We start from the raw sequence: 18,143 nt of genomic DNA, 5'->3' as shown, positions 1-18,143 counted from the left end.
CTGGCCTCGGGAGCCAAGGTAAATCGTGGGAAGAGCGAGGCCATGTTCTTTGGGAACTGGGCTGACCGATCCTTTGTCCCCTTCACTGTCAGGGCTGACGGCCTGAAGGTGCTGGGGATATGGTTCGGAGGGACCGGGGCATGCGTTAGAAACTGGAAGGAGCGAGTGGCTATGGTGAAAAGGAAACTGGGCATGTGGGAGCGACGCTCCCTCTCCATTGCGGGTAAGAACCTGGTCATCAGGTGTGAGGTACTCTCGCTGTTGCTGTACGTGGCGCAGGTCTGGCCCATTCCACACTCCTGCGCGATGGCGATCACTCGAGCCATCTTCCGCTTTATCTGGAGGTCGAAAATGGATCGTGTCTGCAGGGACGCGATGTACAAGCCTCTAGATAAAGGGGGAAAAAACGTGCCCAACATCGCCCTCATACTGATGGCCACCTTTGTGTGTGGCTGCATCAAGCGGTGCGTAGACCCTCAGTACGCAAGCACCAAGTGTCACTACGTGCTGAGGTTCTACCTGTCCCCGGTGTTGCGAAGGATGGGTCTGGCCACGCTGCCGCGGAACGCTCCAAGTAGTTGGACCGTGCCGTACCACCTGTCCCTGGTGGAAAAATTTATGCAGAAAAACACCTTTGACCACAAGTCCATCAGGCAGTGGTCAGCACGTAACGTCCTAGAGGCCCTGAGGGATAAGGAGAGGGTGGACCCTGTGGGATGGTTCCCCGAGCAGACTGTCAAAGTCATTTGGCAGAATGCCTCATCGCCAGAACTTTCCAACAAGCACCAAGACGTAGCTTGGCTGGTGGTGAGAAAGGCCCTCCCCGTCAGATCCTTCCTACACGCCAGGAGTCTCACCCCCTCTGCACGTTGCCCTCGAGGTGGCTGTGGTGGGGAAGAGACCGTTGTTCACCTCCTTGTGGATTGTGCCTTTGCAAAGAAAGTCTGGAGAGAGATGCAGTGGTTGCTGTCGAGGTTCATCCCGAGCAGTTCTGTGACACAGGACTCTGTGCTCTACGGGCTGTTCCCAGGGACACACACCGAGACAAACATCGACTGCAGCTGGAGGATCATCAACTCGGTGAAAGAGGCGCTTTGGTCTGCCCGAAACTTGTTGGTCTTCCAGCACAAAGAGTTGTCCCCGACCGATTGTTGCGGACTGGCACAATCCAAAGTCCAGGACTACGTGCTGAGGGACGCACTAAAGCTTGGGGCAGCTGCCGCAAAGGCGCAATGGGGAAGGGTCGCTGTCTAAGACCTTTCTACCACAGCGCACCGAGAGACTGGGAACTGTTTAGAGCCCCTCGGGCTGTACAGATCAAAATGAAAGGCTGTAAATGATTGTAATATTGTTTGTACTGATGCACCTGGTGATACATTTTGTAAAAGTTTAACCTGGATTGTACCCTTGTAATGTTGTTTTTGAAATGGTTTTGAATGTGATTGAAGATTTTTTATGAATAAAGTATATTTTTACAATAAAAAAAAAAATCTGTTCTTATCAGTTTAATATCTGATACGTCCCTTATCTGGGGACCATATATTAAATTGATTTTTGGAGCAGGGAGATGGAATAGGGGCTTGCTCCGCCCACTCCACGCATCGACCTGGTATTGCAGTATCTCTGGGAATGGTGCACCACCCCTTTCCAGGGGATTTTCAATGCTAAAAATAGATTTCTTACAAACATCTGCTTTCTTTACTTTTCAACATGCACATCTTTCAAAACACAACTTTCTTTCTTTCTCATCGCTTCTCGGCCTTTTGGCTAACATCAAGTGTTGCAGGGGCGACACCATGGTCCTGCCAAGGCAAGGTCGGGATGGAAGGCCGATAACCAATCGCAATCCAAATCTATACCGTGGGTTACCTATCACCGTCCGAGTCACGGTGAACCACAGCGACGAAGGAGGATCACCTATGGATCGGGGCTTCTTCACCAGGAGGATCCTGTTGAAGGCGTGCGGCTTCCAAGCTACGGAGATCTTCACCCTGCCCGACTCCCGCAAAGGTGGTTATTTTGACGTCACGTTCAAGCGAGTGGCAGACTGCGTCCGGCTCCTGAGGGCGTTCGAGGAGAAGAGAGACCTGCCGGAGATGAAGATCCTGACGGCGGAGCCGCACTTTTCTCTGCCGTTGCAACGGGAACGTGAGGTGATGGTGCATGTGTACAACCCCTTCGTCCCTGTCGCCGACGTGGTCACCTTCCTCACCAGGTACTTCGATAAGGTGGGGAGCGGCACCGAGATTCGAGACGACTTGGGGATCTGGACAGGCAAACGCCTGTTTAAGGTCACGCTAAAGACCGATGGTAAGGGAGCCATTTTCCACCCTCCTTCCAGTTTCGCAATCGGGGGAAACCGTGGCTACCTGGTCTACGCTGGGCAACCCAAGCATTGTCGCTCATGCGGCAAGGCTGGCCATGTGGCGGCCAACTGCAGCGCCTCCCTCTGCAAGATCTGCAAACAGGAAGGGCACCAGACAAAAGACTGCAAACAGGCCAAGTGCTGCAACCTGTGTGGCGAGGCAAGTCACCTCTACAGGACCTGCCCCAAACGCTGCCGTACTTACGCACAGGCAGCCAAAGCCGACCAGGGGGAAGCAGAAGAAAGGTTCCGTGTCACTCCAACCACCAAGGCCCCCAGGGAGCTCAACGGGACAAAGGAGGACACAGAGAGAGACAAGGTGGAGAAAGAGATTGAGGCAACAGAGAGCCAATCAACAGCACTACCCCCTGAACCTTCCAGTCCTCAGGACAGCGAATCAATGGAGGAGGAGGCAGCAGTGGAAAAGCAGCAGGGGGAGTGGCGGACGGTGAAGAACAAGAAAAGTAAGAGGGAGCGAAGAAGAAGCAAAGGCGTTTCCCAGAGAAGCGGCAAGAGGCGTCTCCCATCCGACACGGATGACAAGGGCAGCAGCTCTTCGGATGATGAAGTGCCAGAGCGGCACCGACAGAAGAGGCGGCAAAGCTCCAGGGCGTTGGAGGACGAGACACCCGAGCTCCAGAAAATTGGAGACAACAAGGAGACCAGCGCACCCCAACTTTGCCTGCAACCTGAGGAGGCCAGTGCACCACAGCCCCTGGAATCTGGGAGCAGTGAGGCAATCATCGCACCCCAGCTCCAGGAAGCCGGGAACAGCAACCCCCCAGAGGGGGTGAGTTTTGGAGAAGCTTCTCCAGCAAAGGTCATCTCAAAACCCGCTCACCACGTGAACCTCCAGATGCCACTGGAGCAGAACACGGCCAAGGAGATCTACCTCAGCCCATCCAAAGTGAAGGAATTTGAGCTCACTACGGGTATGAAGGAGCAGACTAAAGGTCTGGGACTCTCAGAGACAGTGGGTTTGGTAGGAGAATAAATGCTTTAATATGGGTTTAAAGATTGTATCCATAAATGTGCGTAGCATTAAATCTACTACGCGATGTGTTGCGACCTTGGACTACCTAGCCAAGGTCAAAGCTGACCTGTTGTTTCTGCAGGAGTGTGCGATACCGCACCTCAGCTCCTACAGGCAATGGTCACGATGGTGGTCCCACGGGCCATCGATCTGGTCGGGCGGAAACGACTCTCGTTCCTCCGGCCTGGGTATTCTGCTGCGGGGAGGCAACTTCACCGTCTCCGAGGTCAAGGAGGTGGTGGGCGGGCGACTCCTCGTAGCAGACGTAATGTACAAGAACGCTCCACTCCGGTTAATTAACGTGTACGGCCCGGCACAAGGGGCTGAGCGGCTGGAGGTTTTTCAGCAGCTCCCACTGCTGCTGGCGACCTCCAGGCCGGTCATTCTGGGCGGGGACTTCAACTGCATCATCGATGCGGCTGGACGATCCGGCAGGGCCGGAAGCAGATTGGACGCTACGTCCAGATCCCTGATGGAAACAGTTAAGGATGCCAAGCTGCACGACGTCTTCAGCAACCCTGCAGACGGAGCGCAGCGTAGATACACCTGGTCGCGGCCAGACGGGTCCATTCGTTCCAGGATAGACTTCCTGTTTGTGTCCCGTGCATTCACAGTCAGATCCACCGACGTCAAGCCGGTGTTCTTCTCTGACCACTGCCTCCTACTGGCGGACTGCCACTTGGAGGAAGACCGTGGGCAGGGGGGCATGGAAGCTAAATGTGCAACTGCTGACCCCAGAGAACATTGAGGAGCTCAAGAGGGATTACAAAGGTTGGAGAACCGTGAAACCCCTCTTTGAGTCCCTGACACACTGGTGGGAAGTGATCAAGGGAAGCATCAAGAGGTTTTTCATCCGCAAAGGCACCCAGAAAGCTAGAAAGGAACAGAGGGAAATGTCCCGACTCCAGGAAAAGATGCAGAATCTGCTCCGGCTGCAGTCGATGGGGGTGGATGTCAAGGAGGAGCTCCAAGAGGTGAAGGGCCAGCAAGCCTCGCACTTTGCCTCGGAGGCCTCCAAGATCATCTTCCGTTCCAGAGTCCGCTCCGTGGAGCAGGATGAGACGTGCTCACGTTTCTTCTTCCAAAAGGTACACAGAGAGCGCTCTGTGATCAGCAGCCTGAAGGAAGAAGACGGCTCAGTAAAGTCATCACGGTCCGACATTCTGAGGATCAGCAAATCCTTTTATGCCGGACTGTATGACGTGAAGCCCACGGACAGCACGGCCTCCCAGTCCTTCCTGTCCTCTATCACGGAGGTCTTAGACGACAGTACGCGGGAGAGCCTGGACAAACCGCTAACTCCTGATGAACTGACTAAGGCCCTCGAGTCCTTCGAGAAGAGTAAAACCCCCGGAAGCGACGGCTTGCCGGCGGAGTTGCATTCGGCTCTGTGGGACTTGATCGGCCCAGACCTGCTAGAAGTGTACGAGAGTATGCTCCTGGCCGGCAGCATGTCAGAATCCATGAGGAAAGGCATCATCACCCTCATCTACAAGCACAAGGGGGAAAGGGAGGAAATTAGAAATTGGCGACCCATTTCACTGTTGAATATGGACTATAAGATTCTGTCCAAGGTCATCGCCAATCGGGTCAAATCCGCTCTGGAATTGGTGATTCACCCTGACCAGACCTGCTCTGTGCCAGGCAGGAAGATCTCTGACAGCCTGGCGCTGCTCAGGGATACGATTGCCTATGTACAGGACAGGGGTGTGGATACCTGCCTCATCAGCTTGGATCAGGAGAAGGCCTTTGACAGAATATCGCACACCTACATGGGGGATGTGCTCTCCAAAATGGGCTTTGGGGAGGGAATTCGAAATTGGATCCAACTGCTCTACACTAACATCAGTAGCGCAGTCTCAATCAATGGGTGGGAAACAGATAGCTTCCCGATTAAATCTGGAGTCAGGCAGGGCTGTCCTCTCTCGCCTGTCCTTTTCGTGTGTTGCATAGAACCCTTTGCCGAGTCCATCAGGAAGGATCCGGGCATAAGAGGAGTGACGATCCCAGGCAGTGGAGGCACTCAGGTAAAAGCCTCCCTGTACATGGACGACGTCGCCGTCTTCTGCTCGGATCCGCTGTCGGTGCGCAGACTGATGCACGTCTGCGACCAGTTCGAACTGGCCTCGGGAGCCAAGGTAAATCGTGGGAAGAGCGAGGCCATGTTCTTTGGGAACTGGGCTGACCGATCCTTTGTCCCCTTCACTGTCAGGGCTGACGGCCTGAAGGTGCTGGGGATATGGTTCGGAGGGACCGGGGCATGCGTTAGAAACTGGAAGGAGCGAGTGGCTATGGTGAAGAGGAAACTGGGCATGTGGGAGCGACGCTCCCTCTCCATTGCGGGTAAGAACCTGGTCATCAGGTGTGAGGTACTCTCGCTGTTGCTGTACGTGGCGCAGGTCTGGCCCATTCCAGACTCCTGCGCGACGGCGATCACTCGAGCCATCTTCCGCTTTATCTGGAGGTCGAAAATGGATCGTGTCCGCAGGGACGCGATGTACAAGCCTCTAGATGAAGGGGGAAAAAACGTGCCCAACATCGCCCTCATACTGATGGCCACCTTTGTGTGCGGCTGCATCAAGCGGTGCGTAGACCCTCAGTACGCAAACACCAAGTGTCACTACGTGCTGAGGTTCTACCTGTCCCCGGTGTTGCGAAGGATGGGTCTGGCCACGCTGCCGCGGAACGCTCCAAGTAGTTGGACCGTGCCGTACCACCTGTCCCTGGTGGAAAAATTTATGCAGAAAAACACCTTTGACCACAAGTCCATCAGGCAGTGGTCAGCACGTAACGTCCTAGAGGCCCTGAGGGATAAGGAGAGGGTGGACCCTGTGGGATGGTTCCCCGAGCAGACTGTCAAAGTCATTTGGCAGAATGCCTCATCGCCAGAACTTTCCAACAAGCACCAAGACGTAGCTTGGCTGGTGGTGAGAAAGGCCCTCCCCGTCAGATCCTTCCTACACGCCAGGAAGCTCACCCCCTCTGCACGTTGCCCTCGAGGTGGCTGTGGTGGGGAAGAGACCGTTGTCTACCTCCTTGTGGATTGTGCCTTTGGAAAGAAAGTCTGGAGAGAGATGCAGTGGTTGCTGTCGAGGTTCATCCCGAGCAGTTCTGTGACACAGGACTCTGTGCTCTACGGGCTGTTCCCAGGGACACACACCGAGACAAACATCGACTGCAGCTGGAGGATCATCAACTCGGTGAAAGAGGCGCTTTGGTCTGCCCGAAACTTGTTGGTCTTCCAGCACAAAGAGTTGTCCCCGACCGATTGTTGCGGACTGGCACAATCCAAAGTCCAGGACTACGTGCTGAGGGACGCACTAAAGCTTGGGGCAGCTGCCGCAAAGGCGCAATGGGGAAGGGTCGCTGTCTAAGACCTTTCTACCACAGCGCACCGAGAGACTGGGAACTGTTTAGAGCCCCTCGGGCTGTACAGATCAAAATGAAAGGCTGTAAATGATTGTAATATTGTTTGGACTGATGCACCTGGTGATACATTTTGTAAAAGTTTAACCTGGATTGTACCCTTGTAATGTTGTTTTTGAAATGGTTTTGAATGTGATTGAAGATATTTTATGAATAAAGTATATTTTTACAAAAAAAAAAAAAAATCTGTTCTTATCAGTTTAGGCAGCTGCCGCAAAGGCGCAATGGGGAAGGGTCGCTGTCTAAGACCTTTCTACCACAGCGCACCGAGAGACTGGGAACTGTTTAGAGCCCCTCGGGCTGTACAGATCAAAATGAAAGGCTGTAAATGATTGTAATATTGTTTGTACTGATGCACCTGGTGATACATTTTGTAAAAGTTTAACCTGGATTGTACCCTTGTAATGTTGTTTTTGAAATGGTTTTGAATGTGATTGAAGATATTTTATGAATAAAGTATATTTTTACAAAAAAAAAAAAAAATCTGTTCTTATCAGTTTAATATCTGATACGTCCCTTATCTGGGGACCATATATTAAATTGATTTTTGGAGCAGGGAGATGGAATAGGGGCTTGCTCCGTCCACTCCACGCATCGACCCGGTATTGCAGTATCTCTGGGAATGGTGCACCACCCCTTTCCAGGGGATTTTCAATGCTAAAAATAGTTTTCTTACAAACATCTGCTTTCTTTACTTTTCAACATGCACATCTTTCAAAACACAACTTTCTTTCTTTCTCACTCACCCGCACCATCTACACACAAAAAACACGCACGCTCACCCAACGCTCACAGACACCACTCTCATCTCACAAACACTCTACCTCACTCATACAAAAACATCTTTCACTTGCAAATACACCTCTCAAACACTCTCTCAGCTGCACCTTTCGCCTCACAACATTTTCAACCAGCTCTCTGCTGCCGCTCCCGCCCGCTGCTGCTGCTGCTGCTGATACAGCAACAGTCAAAACTCACACCTCAAAGCTCACACACTTTACACAGCTACTCGGAAACGTCTACATCCACGTTCACACAATCCTTACACTGCACAAGGAGCCCATTCCGCCCGTCGTGACTGCACCAGCTCTCCCAATGAACATTTCACTTCGTGCCATTCTCCTGCCTTCTCCACGTAACCCAGCACATGCTTTCTTTTCAAATAATCATCTCATTCCCTCTTCAATTGAACCTGCCTCCGCCACGCTATCAGGCGGTGCATTCCAGACCCTGACCACTCGCTGCTCCTATCACTTTTGCTTCTTCTGCTAGTTACTTTAAACCTGTGCCCGCTCCTTCTCGATCCTTTCATCGGTGCAAGCAGTTTCTCCCTATCTACTCTCTCCAGATACCTCATGATTTTCAATACCTCTATCAAGTCTCCTCTCAGACTTCTTTTCCCCAAGGAATACAGTCCCAACTTCTCCAATCTTACTTCATAACTCAACTTCCTCGCCCCTGGAACCAAACTCGTAAACCTCTTCTGCACTCTCTCCAATGCCTTCACTACCTTCCTAAAATGCAAGTCAAAATGCAATCCATCAGAGTCAGCATGGCTTTATGAAGACTAAATCGTGTTTGACTAAATTGCTAGAGTTCTTTGAAGATGTGACAAGCAAAGTGGATAATGGCGATCCTGTAGATGTAGTATGTCTGGACTTCCAGAAGGCATTTGATAAGGTGCCGCACAAAAGATTAATACACAAGATAAGATCACACGCAGCTAAGGGTAATATATTTGCTTGGATAGAGCTTTGGCTAACCAACAGAAAGCAGAGAGTCAGGATAAATGGGTCTTTTGTGGATGGCAAGCTGTAACTAGTGGGGTGCCACAGGGTTCGGTCCTTGGGCCCCAACTATTTACTTGGATTCAGGAGTAGAAGGTACCATAGCTAAATTTGCAGATGACACCAAAATAGGTGGGAAAGTAAGTTGCAGTGAAGAAATGAGAAATTTACAAATGGATATGGACAGGTTAGGTGAATGGGCCAAAATTTGGCAGATGGAGTTTAACGTGGATAAGTGAGGTTATCCAGTTCAGCTCCTACAGGCAATGGTCACGGTGGTGGTCCCACGGGCCATCGATCTGGTCGGGCGGAAACGACTCTCGTTCCTCCGGCCTGGGTATTCTGCTGCGGGGAGGCAACTTCACCGTCTCCGAGGTCAAGGAGGTGGTGGGCGGGCGACTCCTCGTAGCAGACGTAATGTACAAGAACGCTCCACTCCGGTTAATTAACGTGTATGGCCCGTCACAAGGAGCTGAGCGGCTGGAGGTTTTTCAGCAGCTCCCACTGCTGCTGGCGACCTCCAGGCCGGTCATTCTGGGCGGGGACTTCAACTGCATCATCGATGCGGCTGGACGATCCGGCAGGGCCGGAAGCAGATTGGACGCTACGTCCAGATCCCTGATGGAAACAGTTAAGGATGCCAAGCTGCACGACGTCTTCAGCAACCCTGCAGACGGAGCGCAGCGTAGATACACCTGGTCGCGGCCAGACGGGTCCATTCGTTCCAGGATAGACTTCCTCTTTGTGTCCCGTGCATTCACAGTCAGATCCACCGAGGTCAAGCCGGTGTTCTTCTCTGACCACTGCCTCCTACTGGCGGACTGCCACTTGGAGAAGGACCTGAGGGTGGGCAGGGGGGCATGGAAGCTATTCGTGCAACTGCTGACCCCAGAGAACATTGAGGAGCTCAAGAGGGCTTATGAAGGTTGGAGAACCATGAAACCCCTCTTTGAGTCCCTGACACACTGGTGGGAAGCGATCAAGGGAAACACCAAGAGGCTTTTCATCCTCAAATGCATCCAGAAAGCTAGAAAGGAAGAGAGGGAAATGTCCCGACTCCAGAAAAACATGCAGAATCTGCTCCGGCTGCAGTCGGTGGGGGTCGATGTCAAGGAAGAACTCCAAGAGGTGAAGAGCCAGCAAGCCTAGCCCTTTGCCTCCAAGAACATCTTCCGTTCCAGAGTCCGCTCCGTGGAGCAGGATGAGACGTGCTCACGTTTCTTCTTCCAAAAGGTACAGAGAGAGAGCTCTGTGATCAGCAGCCTGAATGAAGAAGACGGATCAGTAAAGTCAGCGCAGTCCGACATTTTGAGGATCAGCAAATCCTTTTATGCCGGATTTTATGACGTGAAGCCGACGGACAGCACGGCCTCCCAGTCCTCCTTGTCCTCTATCACGGAGGTCTTAGGCGACAGTACACGGGAGAGGCTGGACAAACCGCGAACTCCTGACGAACTGACTTAGGCCCTTGAGTCCTTCGAGAAGAGTAAATCTCCCCAGAAGCGACGGCTTGCCGGCGGAGTTGTATTGGGCTCTGTGGGACTGGATGGGCCCAGACCTGCTAGGGGTGTACGAGAGTATGCTCCTGGCCGGCAGTATGTCAGAATCCATGAGGAAAGGCATCATCACCCTCATGTACAAGCACAAGGAAGAAAGGGAGGAAATTAGAAATTGGCGACCCATTTCACTGTTGAATGTGGACTATAAGATTCTGTCCAAGGTCATCGCCAATCGGGTCAAATCCGCTCTGGAATTGGTGATACACCCTGACCAGACCTGCACTGTGCCGGGCAGGAAGATCTCTGACAGCCTGGCGCTGCTCAGGGATACGATTGCCTATGTGCAGGACAGGGGTGTGGACACCTGCCTCATCAGCCTGGATTAGGAGAAAGCCTTTGACAGAATATCGCACACCTACATGGTGGATGTGCTCTCAAAATGGGGTTTGGGGAGGGAATTCGCAATTGGATCCAGTTGGATCCTACTCTACACTAACATCAGTAGCGCAGTCTCAATCAATGGGTGGGAATCAGATAGCTTTCCAATTAAATCTGGAGTCAGGCAGGGCTGTCCTCTCTCGCCTGTTCTTTGCTGAGTCCATCAGGAAGGATCCGGGCATTAGAGGAGTTACGATCCCAGGCAGTGGAGGCACTCAGATCAAAGCCTCCCTGTACATGGACGATGTCGCCGTCTTCTGTTCTGATCCGCTGTCGGTGTGCAGACTGATCCACATCTGCGACCAGTTCGAACTGGACTCGGGAGCCAAGGTAAATCGTGGGAAGAGCGAGGCCGTGTTCTTTGGGAACTGGGCTGACCGATCCTTTGTCCCCTTCACCGTCAGTGCTGACGGCCTGAAGGTGCTGGGGATATGGTTCAGAGGGACCGGGGTATGCGTTAGAAACTGGAAGGATCCAGTGTCTATGGTGAAAAGGAAACTGGGAATCTGGGAGCGACGCTTCCTCTCCGTTGCGGGTAAGAACCTGGTCATCAGGTGTGAGGCACTCTCGCTGTTGCTGTACATGGCGCAGGTCTGGCCCATTCCAGACTGCTGCGCGACGGCGATCACCCGAGCCATCTTCCGCTTTATCTGGAGGTCGAAAATGGATCGTGTCCGCAGGGACGCGCTGTATAAGCCTCTAGATAAAGGGGGAATAAACGTGCCCAACATCGCCCTCACACTGATGGCCACCTTTGTGTGCGGCTGTATCAAGCTGTGCGTAGACCCTCGGTACGCAAACACCAGGTGTCACTACGTGCTGAGGTTCTACCTGTCCCCGGTTTAGCGAAGGATGGGTGTGGCCACGCTGCCGCGGAACGCTCCAAGTAGTTGGACCGTGCCGTACCACCTGTCCCTGGTGGAAAACTTTATGCAGAAAAACACCTTTGACCCCAAGTCCATCAGGCAGTGGTCGGCACGTAACGTCCTATAGGCCCTGCGGGGAAAGGAGATGGTGGATCCTGTGCGATGTTTCCCCGAGCAGACTGTCAAAGTCGTTTGGCAGAATGCCTCGTCTCCAGAACTTTCCAACAAGCACCAAGACGTAGCTTGGCTGGTGGTGAGAAATGCCCTCCCCGTCAGATCCTTCCTGAAGTCTCACCCTCTCTGCATGTTGACCTCGAGGTGGCTGTCGTGGGGACGAGACCGTTGTTCACCTCTTTGTGGAATGTGCGTTTGCAAAGAAGGTCTGCAGAGAGTTGCCGTGGTTTTTGTCGCGGTTCATCCCAAGCAGTTCTGTGACACAGGTCTCTGTGCTCTACGTGTTGATCCCAGGGACAGGGACGCACATCGAGACAAGCAGGTGGAGGATCATCTACTCGGTGAAAGACGCTCTTTGGTCTGCCCGAAACTTGTTGGTCTTCCAGTGCAATGAGTTGTCCCCAGCAGAGTGTTGCAGACTGGCTGGCACATTCCAAGGCCGAGGACTACGTGCTGAGGGACGCACTAAAGCTTGGGGCAGCCGCCACAAATGCGCAGTGGGGAACGGTCGCTGTCTAAGACCTTTCAGCCATAGTGCACCGAGGGACTGGGAAAGGTATGGACCCCTCGGCCTGAAAGACTCACATTGAATGTATGCAGTGAATATTACATTTATCACAATTGTATTGAAGCACCTCAGAGTGCAACATGATCTATGTAGATAACTTGAATACTATTGCACTGTCTGACTGCCTGTAATGAGCATGTTGAAATGTCTGTAATGTTCATTGATCGTATTGAAGCGTCGCAGGGTGCGACATGATCTATTTGAAAAACTGGAATATGATTGCACTTTTTGCGATGGCCATTTTGAAATGTTTTGTAATGTTCTTTCAGATATTTTATGGATAAGGTATATTTTTCCACAAAAAAACGACAACAGTTACAAAGAAAACCAACAGCAGCAACAACAGCTCTTCTCCACAGTCTGAATTAGAATTTCAGAGTCAGAAAACAGAGCAAAAAAACACGCAGCGTCCTGAAATGACAAACCTGAAATGAAAGTGTACTTAGTGTATCAAGCCTTTAAACTGCATTGCTGAAAACTCCTTCCTGCCTGCTAGTGCAACAAGATGCTGCAAAGTATATTACACAGCGAATCAGGCCTTCAGTCGTCTTGACTTGTGCAGCTCCAGTGACTTCAGGCCTCCAAAAGCAGGCCAGTATTTGAAAGGGCTCCTCTTGACAAGTGTAAGACCCTGATCAAACTAAATATTTTAATTTTCTTAACCAGTGAGATTGAACGAACCGTGATGCATGTCCAAGACAAAATAGAATATAAAGCAATGTAAAGTAAATTAATAACAAATTGAGAAAGTAAATATGGAACACAAAATATTTTAAAACTAGGGCACAGGTTAAAAACATGATCCTAATTTCTGTTGAACTGAATGAGGCGAGTCATTACAGTGCGTGACCGATTTGTTTAAGTGTGCGGGCCCATTAAACTTTTTGCACAGCCGCGCAAATTTAAAGGGGCTTATGTGGCGGTGTGTCTGTGAGGAAACCTCTCCTCATATCTTGTATCCCACTGTGAAACCGTCTTCAGCTCCCAAATTGCACTCAGACAATGTGCTACATTTGCATATTGTGCAGGAGTCGGGGGAGGGGTCATGGGGCTGCCCCTTGTCTCTGTACTTGAAATGGCAGCCAGGCAGCAACTGTAGTGCTTCCTCAAATCCAACCTGAAGAAAAGGCAAGACATGTTGGGTGCTGAGAGGGAGAAGCATTGCCACTTTAGGTTCTACTTGGATTTTACTGAGGTAAAAGGTGATTGAAAAAGTCAAGCCTTTCTCCCCTAGCAGTTACCACTGAGGACAGAAATAATACCGAGCGCTGATCTATCACCGAGCACTGAGGCCGGCCAAGGGGAGGCATCTGAAAGCTGCAGAGAGAGCAAGAAGCCAGGATGGACGACTGAGAATACTGGCTGAGATAGACAGCAAAAACTGTGACACAAGCTCAGGTAAGCGTGGTGTTTTGCAGTTCAAGTTCATCACTTTGTGACAGTATAGGTATTTTTCACTTTCCTAGGATAAGGCTGTTCCCTTTCTAGAAGTTAGAAACAGCCGTGCAGATGTATTTTCTGCGCTCCTTTGCTTGCCTGCTGAATAGGACTGATGGGAGGGGAAAAGGTGATTAAAAGAGAGCCGACATCATTGCAGGCTGGCAGATGGTGTGCTGTGCTGTGCACGCAGGTGGTTTTGTTGTTTGGCTTGTGTGTGACTTCTGGTTGAAGCTGAAAGATTTCTAAAATTTTGAAGGAAATAATCTTCGAGAAGGGGAGAAACATTTTCAACATTTTAACAGGATCTAAGGCTGTTCGCTGTGTCGTACCTGTACTTATCCTTGCTGCCACCTGCCTTCTCACTGCTGATCATCATCTTGTGTTATTATAATGATATAATGCATTGGACTTATTTACTGTGACTTCATAACATGACACATTTCCCTTCTGGTGATGTCATGCTGACATCCCGTAAAGGAAATAGACCAACAGTCAGCCCAAAAGAAGGCCCAATGCCAAGCAAAGGAAGCCCATAAACGAGGATGCTAGACAGCTCGTACAAAAGAAAGCAGGGCATCAGGAAACAACTCAACAGCAGCTGACGTAGTACTCTCCAGGTTCAGTGCAGGAGAAGCACTGGAATCAGTAAAAAGTAATGCCCCTACATGTCTGAACATACAACTTAGGAGCAGGAGTAGGCCACTGGGCCCCAAGAGCCTGCTCCACTACTCAGAAGATCATGGCTGATCCGATTGTAACCTCAACCCCACATTCCTGCCTACCAGCGATAACCTTCCAACCCCGCCTTGTTAATCTATCCAGCTCTGTCTTGAAAATATTCAAAGACTCTGTTTCCACCACCTTTCGAGGAAGAGAGTTCCAAGGACTCTCTACACTCTGGGAGAAACGCTGCTGACTTTGCCTTCCCTGTAGATGTGGAAGGACTTTAGCTGCATACCTGGTCAGCTGGCAAGCTCCACAGACCGATCGGCGCAGGCTTGGAGGGCCGAAGGGCCTGTTCCTGTGCTGTACTTTTTTTTCTTCTTTGTTCTTTGACTGCTCAAGCTGAAAGCAAAGACAAAAATACAGCAGGCCTCGATCGAAGAACTCCTCTGCGCTGTGAGCTAGTTGCTCACACGGAAACTCAGCTACAAAGACTCATGGATTGTCTCTCATGCCTGTCACGTGTTCTCCCTTGTGACTGAGTGTTTCTCGAAATTTTCCATTACCTGCCAGTTACACGACACATCTAGCGCAACCGTAGACAGCGACCTTTCTCCATTACGCCTTTGCCCCAAACTTTAGTGCGTCCCTCAGCACGTAGTCCTGGACCTTGGAATGTGCCAACTCTTTGCAATGGAAGACCAACAAGTTTCGGACAGCCAAAGAGTGTCTTTCACCGAGTGGATCCTCCGGCGGTAGTTGATGTTTGTCTCGGCGTGTGTCCCTGGGAACAGCCCCTGGAGCACAGAGTCCATACCTGTGTCACGGAACTGCTCGGGATGCACCTCGACAAGAACCACGGCCACTCTCTTCAGAGTTCTGGTGATGAGGCATTCTGCCAAATGACCCTGACGGTCTGTTCGGCGAACCGTCCGCCGGAATCCACCATCTCCTTTTCCCGCAGGGCCTCTAGGGTGATACGTGCTAACCACTGCCTGATGGACTTGCGGACAAAGGTGTTTCTCTGCATAAGTTTTTCCACACGGGGCAGGTGATACGGCACTTGGAGCGTTCCGCGGCAGGGTGGCCAGACCCATCCTTCGCAACACCAGGGACAGGTAGAACCTCAGCACGTAGTGACGCTTGGTGTTTGGGTCTACACACAGCTTGATACTGCCATACACAAAGGTGGCCATCAGGATGAGGGTGATGTTGGGCATGTTTTTTCCCCCTTCATCCAGAGTTTTTTTACATCATGTCCCTGCAAACAGGATCCACTTTTGACCTCCAGATAAAGCGGAAGATGGCTGGCGTGATCGCCACAGCGCAGGAGTGAGGAATGGGCCAGACCTGCGCCACGTACAGCAACACCTGTCCCTGGTGGAAAAATTTATGCAGAAAAACACCTTTGACCACAAGTCCATCAGGCAGTGGTCAGCACGTAACGTCCTAGAGGCCCTGAGGGATAAGGAGAGGGTGGACCCTGTGGGATGGTTCCCCGAGCAGACTGTCAAAGTCATTTGGCAGAATGCCTCATCGCCAGAACTTTCCAACAAGCACCAAGACGTAGCTTGGCTGGTGGTGAGAAAGGCCCTCCCCGTCAGATCCTTCCTACACGCCAGGAGGCTCACCCCCTCTGCACGTTGCCCTCGAGGCGGCTGTGGTGGGGAAGAGACCGTTGTTCACCTCCTTGTGGATTGTGCCTTTGCAAAGAAAGTCTGGAGAGAGATGCAGTGGTTGCTGTCGAGGTTCATCCCGAGCAGTTCTGTGACACAGGACTCTGTGCTCTACGGGCTGTTCCCAGGGACACACACCGAGACAAACATCGACTGCAGCTGGAGGATCATCAACTCGGTGAAAGACGCGCTTTGGTCTGCCCGAAACTTGTTGGTCTTCCAGCACAAAGAGTTGTCCCCGACCGATTGTTGCGGACTGGCACAATCCAAAGTCCAGGACTACGTGCTGAGGGACGCACTAAAGCTTGGGGCAGCTGCCGCAAAGGCGCAATGGGGAAGGGTCGCTGTCTAAGACCTTTCTACCACAGCGCACCGAGAGACTGGGAACTGTTTAGAGCCCCTCGGGCTGTACAGATCAAAATGAAAGGCTGTAAATGATTGTAATATTGTTTGTACTGATGCACCTGGTGATACATTTTGTAAAAGTTTAACCTGGATTGTACCCTTGTAATGTTGTTTTTGAAATGGTTTTGAATGTGATTGAAGATTTTTTATGAATAAAGTATATTTTTACAAAAAAAAAAAAAAAATCTATTCTTATCAGTTTAATATCTGATACGTCCCTTATCTGGGGACCATATATTAAATTGATTTTTGGAGCAGGGAGATGGAATAGGGGCTTGCTCCGTCCACTCCACGCATCGACCCGGTATTGCAGTATCTCTGGGAATGGTGCACCACCCCTTTCCAGGGGATTTTCAATGCTAAAAATAGTTTTCTTACAAACATCTGCTTTCTTTACTTTTCAACATGCACATCTTTCAAAACACAACTTTCTTTCTTTCTCATCGCTTCTCGGCCTTTTGGCTAACATCAAGTGTTGCAGGGGCGACACCATGGTCCTGCCATGGCAAGGTCGGGATGGAAGGGCGATAACCAATCGCAATCCAAATCTATACCGTGGGTTACCTATCACCGTCCGAGTCACGGTGAACCACAGCGAAGGAGGATCACCTATGGATCGGGGCTTCTTCACCAGGAGGATCCTGTTGAAGGCGTGCGGCTTCCAAGCTACGGAGATCTTCACCCTGCCCGACTCCCGCAAAGGTGGTTATTTTGACGTCACGTTCAAGCGAGTGGCAGACTGCGTCCGGCTCCTGAGGGCGTTCGAGGAGAAGAGAGACCTGCCGGAGATGAAGATCCTGACGGCGGAGCCGCACTTTTCTCTGCCGTTGCAACGGGAACGTGAGGTGATGGTGCATGTGTACAACCCCTTCGTCCCTGTCGCCGACGTGGTCACCTTCCTCACCAGGTACTTCGATAAGGTGGGGAGCGGCACCGAGATTCGAGACGACTTGGGGATCTGGACAGGCAAACGCCTGTTTAAGGTCACGCTAAAGACCGATGGTAAGGGAGCCATTTTCCACCCTCCTTCCAGTTTCGCAATCGGGGGAAACCGTGGCTACCTGGTCTACGCTGGGCAACCCAAGCATTGTCGCTCATGCGGCAAGGCTGGCCATGTGGCGGCCAACTGCAGCGCCTCCCTCTGCAAGATCTGCAAACAGGAAGGGCACCAGACAAAAGACTGCAAACAGGCCAAGTGCTGCAACCTGTGTGGCGAGGCAAGTCACCTCTACAGGACCTGCCCCAAACGCTGCCGTACTTACGCACAGGCAGCCAAAGCCGACCAGGGGGAAGCAGAAGAAAGGTTCCGTGTCACTCCAACCACCAAGGCCCCCAGGGAGCTCAACGGGACAAAGGAGGACACAGAGAGAGACAAGGTGGAGAAAGAGATTGAGGCAACAGAGAGCCAATCAACAGCACTACCCCCTGAACCTTCCAGTCCTCAGGACAGCGAATCAATGGAGGAGGAGGCAGCAGTGGAAAAGCAGCAGGGGGAGTGGCGGACGGTGAAGAACAAGAAAAGTAAGAGGGAGCGAAGAAGAAGCAAAGGCGTTTCCCAGAGAAGCGGCAAGAGGCGTCTCCCATCCGACACGGATGACAAGGGCAGCAGCTCTTCGGATGATGAAGTGCCAGAGCGGCACCGACAGAAGAGGCGGCAAAGCTCCAGGGCGTTGGAGGACGAGACACCCGAGCTCCAGAAAATTGGAGACAACAAGGAGACCAGCGCACCCCAACTTTGCCTGCAACCTGAGGAGGCCAGTGCACCACAGCCCCTGGAATCTGGGAGCAGTGAGGCAATCATCG

General features: G+C 51.6%; 1 protein-coding gene and 3 pseudogenes across 1 annotated transcript in view; 3 read left to right on the top strand and 1 right to left on the bottom strand.

Moving 5' to 3' along the window:
• LOC144668732 (uncharacterized) overlaps positions 1–18,143 on the bottom strand; it is a 434,727-nt gene that overhangs the window by 24,686 nt on the left and 391,898 nt on the right. The window lies entirely within an intron of this gene.
• Positions 1,467–1,643, top strand: LOC144669063 (U2 spliceosomal RNA; annotated as a pseudogene).
• Positions 7,283–7,460, top strand: LOC144669078 (U2 spliceosomal RNA; annotated as a pseudogene).
• Positions 16,500–16,678, top strand: LOC144669153 (U2 spliceosomal RNA; annotated as a pseudogene).

Source organism: Cetorhinus maximus, chromosome 28 (genome assembly GCF_964194155.1).
Source record: "Cetorhinus maximus chromosome 28, sCetMax3.hap1.1, whole genome shotgun sequence".
In the NCBI taxonomy this organism is placed as follows: Eukaryota; Metazoa; Chordata; class Chondrichthyes; order Lamniformes; family Cetorhinidae; genus Cetorhinus; species Cetorhinus maximus.
Note: the sequence above shows the minus strand (reverse complement) of the source record. Positions and strands in the feature narration are given on the sequence as shown.